Consider the following 8,321-nt stretch of genomic DNA (forward strand, 5'->3'; position numbering starts at 1 on the left):
TTCTTATACTGAGGAAATTTATCTATATTACTAGTTTTTGTGTATTTTTTATCATGAAAGGATGAATATTTTCCAATGACTTTTATGCATCAATTGAAATGGCCAAGGATTCCATCAACTTTTCTGTCCTTAGGTGCATTCCATCGGTTATAGTTGGACCTGAAATGAGCCCCAAAGTCTCCTCTGCTGAAGTCTTGGTCTCCAGGATTGCAATGTTCAGAGCTGGAACTTTTAAAAAGTTGTTGGATCATGAGGGTTCTGACCTCACTAATGGATTAACCCATTGATGGGTTCATAATATGATGGACTATTAAGAGGTGATGGAAATTTAAAAAGTGGAACCCAGTAGAAAGAACTGGGTCTTTGAGGTGGGTGGCTTTGGGGTGTGTATCATGTCCCCAGCCCCATCATCTCTGCCTCTGCCTCCTGTCCATTACAAGAAGAGCTGCTTTGCTCTACCACATGCTTCCCACCATGATTTTCTGCCTCACCACAGGCCCAGAAACAATGGAGCCAAGTGATATGGACTGAAAGCTTTGAAGCCATGAGTCAAAACAAAACTTTCCTGCTTTATTTCTGAATTTCCTTTTTGTTATAGTGATGAAACGCTAACCCAGCATTGATTAATTTTTTATTTTGACCCACCCTTGCATTCCTAGCATAAATCACTCTTGTGATTAGCTAAGTTATAGTCTGTTATTAGCCTCTTGGATCTGCATTTTTATATCTTTTGCATAATTCATGAAGTTTTAAACTATTATTTATCTGGATATTTTTAGTGCTATCCTCTTTCTCTGTAACTTCTGAGTATATAATCACACAGATACTAGATATTTTGTTATGGTCTATAGCTTCCTGAGTCTCTTTTTTTAGGCTATTTTCATGCTGTTCAGATTATGTCTTTCCTATTGATCTGTCTTGCAGTTCACTGAGGTTGTCCTTTGCCTCATCCATTATGTTGTTGAAATTTTAAATTTAGCTATGTTAGTTGTTCTACTGTCTTCTATTTCTTTGCTGAAAGAAACTGTCAATGAGTCTTTGATTGATCAATACTGCACGTCTCTATCCGTTTTCATGATATCAATATGTAATACAACAAACACTGTTAATTTCCTACCACTTTGTTTGTAACTCTGTATTGTCTGTACTGTTCTTTTGCTATTTTGTAAAAGGTTGTCGGTCTGTTAATGTTTTCCTCCTTTTATTTTTAAAATAAAAAAATAAATTTAGCTATGTTATAAAATTTCCATATAGTTGGTTTATCTTTTGATTACTATTTTCTGGTAGGATTTCTTATTTTTCCATTTATCTTAAGCATGATTGTACTTGCCAATTGAAACATTTTCATAGTGACTACTTCAAAATTTTTGTTAGTGTGGAGATGTAGCTCTGTGGTAGAGCACTTGTCTGGAATGGGCAAGACCCCAGGTTGTTTCCTAACACTGCAATAAAAATGAATAAGTAAACATAATCTTTGACAGATATTTCTAATATCACTGTTATCTCAATGATGACATCTATTAATTATCTTTTTTCTATTCAGTTTGAGATCTTCTTTGATAGGGATGATTGTTCTATCTTAAATTTGGACCTAATGGTATTATGTTAGGGTTAATGTTACGAACTCTACAGCTTATTTAAATCTTGGTTTTAAGTGATTTCCTATGATACTCTTATGGAAAAAGAAGACAGTTCTCTAATTCATTGCCGCCAGGTTGGGGTAGAAATTCAGGTTTCCCCCTCAAATCAGTTGATCCCTGATGAGGAGGCTCTTTGTTAATTCTGGGAAGGGATAAGTGTTCTGACACTTCTATAATTGGTCCACAATTGTGAAAACTGGAATTTTCCCATCCCTACTCCACATGTGATCACTACTGCCACCATGATGGAAATAGCTTTCCTATCCTTGGGCACTGGTGTAAGCCTGACTCTCCACTAAACATCCTCTGACCCTCCACCAGAAAAAGGAGGAGACTCTTCATACTGTGCAATGCAGGTGAAAGTCCAGGATCCTTATAATATCTCCAGTGACACTGTGGTGGGTGAGGAACTCCCAAGTGTGGGAAGAACTCACTACCAACTTCCAGGATTGGAAGTCCCTTCTCCTAATCAGCCCCCTTTGATGTCACTGTTTTGAATGAAGTGTTGGGATGCCTTGCTGCTTGGTGGGCTTCTCTTTTCGTGGAACTTTTTGTCCACACTTGTTGGCATTTCCAAGTTGCTGACTTCTTCAGGTCCAAGTTGATATAAATGAGTCAAAAAGAAAACCTAGAGAACTCACCACTATGTCACTCCTTGGTCCATGAACTCCCTAGTCAGTCTGCCTTCTTTATTCCTTTTGACATTTTCTTTTGTTTATTTTTTATGTCATTTCCAGGGGTTTTAGTTGTGTTTATTGGGAGGAAGAAGTTAAAGTGCATCTATGCCAGCTCCCCAGAACTCCCCACATAACTGCAACAAAACCGGAGTCATTCATGTGCTTTAAAGAATGTCCTCATTTGCTTCTTTTCCAGGCTAGTAGCTCCTTATTAAATACCTGGATTGGTGTTTTTGAAACTACAGGCTGTGACCCATTCGTGAGTCATAAAATCAATTGGATAGGTCATGACCAGCATTTAAAAATGGAACAGAATATATTAGAGAAAAAAACAAAGTATATTATATAATGTTAAAAGTTGTTGCATTACATTTTTGATAGTTGCATGTGTATGCGTGTGAATATTGAGTTTTAAAATAAAATGTACTTCCTAATTGTGGATTACAGCTGATACGGTGTTACAGCTACTCACCTACATGGCAAAGGATGGTGAGAAGGAGAAAGATGACTTACTTATTCAACCTGATTTCAATGAGGCTCACTGCTGTCCCCATTTCCTACCCCACTGGTGCTAGTTGAGTTGGATGACTGCATGTGTGATGCAGATTAGAATGAAGCCTCCTGTTTCCCATTTCAAAGTGCTTTCTGGCCCTGAAAGCTTCATCTGTAGTTTAGAAAGAGGAGGAGTGAATGTGGTTCTGTCATTTAACCTTGAGAGCCTGAACAGGAGGGATAACTTCTGGCTCCTGAACTTGGCAGCCTTACACTCCAGACATGGGTTTCTCAGGGTAAAATGTCTGAGGAAGAGTCAGTAGGGAAATGCTGTCCTCCCCTCCACCCCAGAAAGTTTCATCTGAGTTCATATCAAGTCCTTGCTCGGTACATCTGGTACTGTATTAGCACTGAATGAGAAAGAGGTGATGGAGAAAGAAGCACAGCTCTAATAGGGAATCCACTGGTTCTCCTTGATAGGGTACAAACAAAGAAAAGAGGGTACAAACCTCTTTGAGGGTACAAACAAAAGAGAGGGTACAAACAAAAGAAAAAAATTTTTCAAACAAAATAGCAAATTGAGTTTCTTATGTAAGAGAAACCATGTGACATTTAAGCTTGTGTGTCTGACATTTCACTTAAGGTTATGTTCGCAAGTTGCATTCATTTACCTAAAAAAAGAAGAGTTAAAAAAAATAGTAGCAAAGTGAACCACAAGACCTACCGGTATGTTACTGAGAGATAAGGAGTGGAGTAGGGTGTAAGAGCAATGATATAAATTAGGTGAGTCTTAAACAGCTGGAACATATTGCCTGGACTTCTCCAGATCACTTCAGCTCAGGAGACTCCATGTCACTCATGAGCTCATGTGCCCTCGTGCCACATGGGTTGTGCATGTCATGAATATTCTAATCATATATTCTAGTTGCCTACTTTGGGCCAGGGTCAGTGCTAGGTCTTGTTACTTGGGTAAGTTATTGATTCTTTAGAATAATCCTGTATTACTAGTCCTGTTTCACAGATGAAAATGATGAGGCTCAGAGGAGATAAGGGATTTGTCCAAAATTATATTTGCAAGTGGCAGTTAGGATTTAACCTGAGGCAAACTGAAGCTTGTGTGATCATTCCTCCCATTCTACTACAATTGCTTCTGTGAACCAAGGCCATGAGAGAATGAACACAGCCTCTATGAGAATTAAGAGGCCCAACTATTACTTAAAGGTCTGTAAGACCCACTGTCAATATGCAGTCCTGTGAAAAAGCTTTATGATATATTAGGTTCTTTCTGCAGTCTATTTAAAGAAAAATATACCTTCTTCTCTAAAACAAATTTTATTGGTTAAAAAAAGATCACCATGAAATCTACCAAAATATAAAACAAAATGTGAAATATGACAGGAGGCATAAGCTGTTTTATCTAACACTGAACAGTGTGTTCTCAGAAACAGCTGTAAATTAAATAAATAAGCATACGTCTGAACCTGCTTAGGCCTTTAACAAATATTTGGGACAATGATGCTGTTATGGAAACTTATTGCCAGTGATAAAAGAACCAGCAGAGATAAATTCTGGTTAATAAACACTGTCATTTTATCAATGAAGTAGAAAGTACTTTCAATAAGAGGTTCATGATGCAGGGCACCTTTCCTTCAACCTCTGGGATAGGTGACCTGGTCTAAGCCCATCCATCAGGCTTCTGCTACCATTTCTGTTCTCCTTCAACTATCAGACAAAATCCAACAGACGCCTCAACACTCTGTGCCCCAACATCAAAAATAGCAAAGTGATTACTGAGCAGATTAATAGTGGTAGTGCTAAGGTGGAAAACACAGACCAAGCAATACAGATAGAAACGGACTATGTACCATCTCTGAGGTGCTATGAAAGACTCTTTGGGGACAGTATTTTATAAGACAGCACAATTGCCTGAATCAGCTAGGTTGGCTTTCTTAGCTGAGTTGGGTGAAAAGCCTCTGCAGAGGTTTAATTTAAAAAAAAAAAATCCATACTTTAACATTATAGAGAAAAAAATCCTTTTTAAAAAGCATCATTTTGATGCCACCTGGATCATTACAGAGAAGAATTTAGAATCTAATTACCTGCAAGGTGTTTACATATGTTATCACAGAAGTTTGGGGAGAAAAATCGAGATAGACCTAGGCACTTTTTATTTAACTTGCAATTGGTCTTGTCTTTCCAGCTTCTCGGATGCAAAAACAGTATCATTATAAAAGTAACTCAATTTACACAGATATATTCCTGAAAACCAGATGTGCTGTGTGAAAACCAAATTGTTGTGGATCAAATTATGTTTTATCTTCCAAGGCAACTTGTTATTTAAGCATCTGTGAAGCTTTAGATGACTTAAAAGATTGGCATTTATAAGCCAACTGGTTACCTCTGCTAAGTCAATGTCTGTTTTGTCAGGATCATGTTAGGCTACGTGATAAGGAAAAATAATACATGTCAGTGACATAATATAGAACAGTTTTATTTCTCACTCTCATCAGAGCCTGATGCAGATTGGAGGCGTTTCTGGGCAGGTGCCTTTCAGGGACCAGGGACTCAGAGATTCAGTTTCTTTTTTACAACTCTAACAGTTGAAAATCTTGTGATCTCAGATAGATGTGCAGAGGCAGAAAGGGTAATAAGATGAGTGTTCAGAAAACTGAGAGTGGTTTGGTGAACGTGGCCTGCCACCTTGATATTTATGACTTCGTGTTTGCCAGTCTGTATTTTGGAAGCATTGATGAGACTTTTTATGGAGTAGCTAATTGAGTTTTAGAGCTCCTGGTATATTATACATTCAATAATATTTTTGTATACAAATATAGCTCTTTGTTAGAATAATGATAAAGGGAATCTCTCAAAAAGCCATCAGATTTAGGAACTAGAGGGAGGGAATGTGTGATATAGAACTGCAAGTTTTCAAAAGAAGGACCCGATAGTCTGTATGCCAAACTACTGGGCCAGCACTTCTTGCTCTCGTTTTAACTTCATAGTAACTGTGATAGTTAAATTTAGGTTCACCTTGACTAGGTTGACAAATAACCAGATGGCTGGTAAACATTAGTTCTAGGAATGTCTATGAGGGATTTCTGAAAAAGGCTGGCATTAGAATCAGCAGACTGAGAAAAGGGAGATCTGCCCACCCCAATGTGGGAAGGCAACACCCAACTGTCTGTAGGCTTGTGTAGAACAAATAGGAAATAAAATGGTAAATTTTATCTCCTTTCTGGAGCAGAGATACCCAGCTTTTGCTGTCAGACATTACAGATCCACATTTTCTGACTTTTACTGGCAGCCTCCCCCAGATTCTCAGCCCTTTGATTTCAGATTAAGCCACACCCCTGGCTTCTCAGTTCTTTAGCTTTTACATGGCATGTTGTAGGACTTCCCAGTTTCCATAATTGCTTGAGCCAATTCCTACAATAAATTCCTTTTTATATGTCAATATGCAGTCATTTATCCCTTGTAGATAGGTTCTGTCTGGGGAATGGGTCCGTTAACCAATTGTCTTGGTTACTTTTCTCTCATTGCTGAGACAAAATACCTGATGCCCAAAGTTAAGAAAGGAAAGGTTTATTTAGCTTATGGTTTGTGGAGGTTTCAGTCCATACTCAGCTGGCTCCAAGGTAGAGTGGCACATGGCAAAGGGCAACAATTCATGGTGGTGGAAGATAGCCAAAGTAACAAGAGCAAAAGGAAGAAGGAGAAAGCAGCCTCTTTCTTTCCTTGACATATGCAAACTATATGCCCCAGGGCTGGTGTAGCACTCACACTCATAATCCCAGCATTGGACTATGGATCAATCAAATATCTAGAAGCCCACCCATGAATGCATGAGGCTTTGAGGGGACATGCAGACACAAACCATAACACTAACTTTGTTGTAATGGGAACATCTCAGAACATACATATGTGTATGTATCCACAACATTGTTAAGTGGTATAATTTTATGGGAATCACCAATGTATATGGAGTCTTTTGTTGATTGAAATGTGGTTATGCGGTACATGATTGTACACTCTACTGGTTGAGTTTCTCCGGAGATCCCTCAATGACAGAGTAACCTACACAAGATTACTCCTCTGACTCTTGTCCTCATTTTTTAGGCTTCACTTGCATATGCCTGTTTTGATCTCAAACCTCATCCCAGTCCTGATCCCTGCTTTCCTTTTTACATCCTGGGCTCAGTAATTTGCTTATGTGACCCTCCAAGTGTCTGATTGTTGCTCAAATTCTGTCCATGACACTGCTCCTACATGGCTTTTGCAACCATAGTCCCTAAAGCTTGCTCAGGTACACCATTCTAGAAATTCTCCCCCTTTCCTCCATCATCCATCTTTCCCTGTCTACTGAAAATTTCCTAAATATAAAATAACTCATTGTTTCTACCATCCTCAAAAGAAGAAAGTAAACCTCTCAACCCCAGTACTATTACTTCCTTCCTGTTACTGTAAAATGTCTTATTAATTCTTTAATTTCTTTCTTCCTATTCTTACCTGAATACTTGTACCTCAATCAGGTTTTTATCCTTTCTATTCTGCTTAAAATGTACTTGTCAAAGTCACCGCTGAATTCTATGCTGCTTAATAATAATTATCTTCAGTTTTCATTCTCCTTAGAAATCTCAACAGCACTTGACACACAGCTGATCATCCCTTTCTCTGTGAAGCTCTCTTCCTTCTTGGCTTCCAAGACAGTGCACCTGCCTGCCTTTCCTCCTACCTACCTAAGTGGTCCTTCTAAGTCTTTTTTCATCCTGGTTTCTCCTCTTTTCCCTGTTTCCTAAATATTTGAGTACCCCAGGGCTTAGCCTTTGAACTTCTTTATTTCTATCTAATGTCATTAAATGGGTAATCTAGTCCAGATTTAAGGCTTCAAATATGGTACGATCTCTGTACTGAGATCATTGAAATTTATACATCCAGCCTTAATGTCTGCCCTGACCCAATCAAATGTAATCTACTACTTTCTTGTATGCTTCACTTGAATATCTACTAGGGATTACAAATTCAGCACCTCCAAAACTAAGCTTTGGATCTTTCTATAAACCAGCTTTTCAATTTTTTCTTCATTGCAGTTAATATAACCTATTTTTTTTAAATTTCTAGGATAATAAAGGAAAACAGAACTTACTAACTGGCCACAATATTTTTTTCATTTTAAAAAGAGTAGTAAAAAAAAATTAAAGAGAACAATAGCAACATATCAACATCACAGACACAAACAAAACAAAGCAAGAACATTAAAAGTGATACAGGGTTTCAAAACAAAATGATAGGAATTAACAGTAGTTGTTATATTATACATTATTATCTTCAACTATATTGCTCAGATTACCAGATGTAAGAATGGAAGATTGTTCAAGCCATTAAGCAGAATAAAAAAAATTATTAAATAAAACATTAGCGATAATACAGAGTTTCACTAGACAAGATGATAGGAATTCACCAATGGTTGTTCTATTGCATATTGTCTTCAAATCAGTTGCTCAGATTACCAGAT

The sequence above is a fragment of the Chinchilla lanigera genome, unplaced genomic scaffold (assembly GCF_000276665.1).
Source record: "Chinchilla lanigera isolate Chin_1 unplaced genomic scaffold, ChiLan1.0 scaffold00005, whole genome shotgun sequence".
In the NCBI taxonomy this organism is placed as follows: Eukaryota; Metazoa; Chordata; class Mammalia; order Rodentia; family Chinchillidae; genus Chinchilla; species Chinchilla lanigera.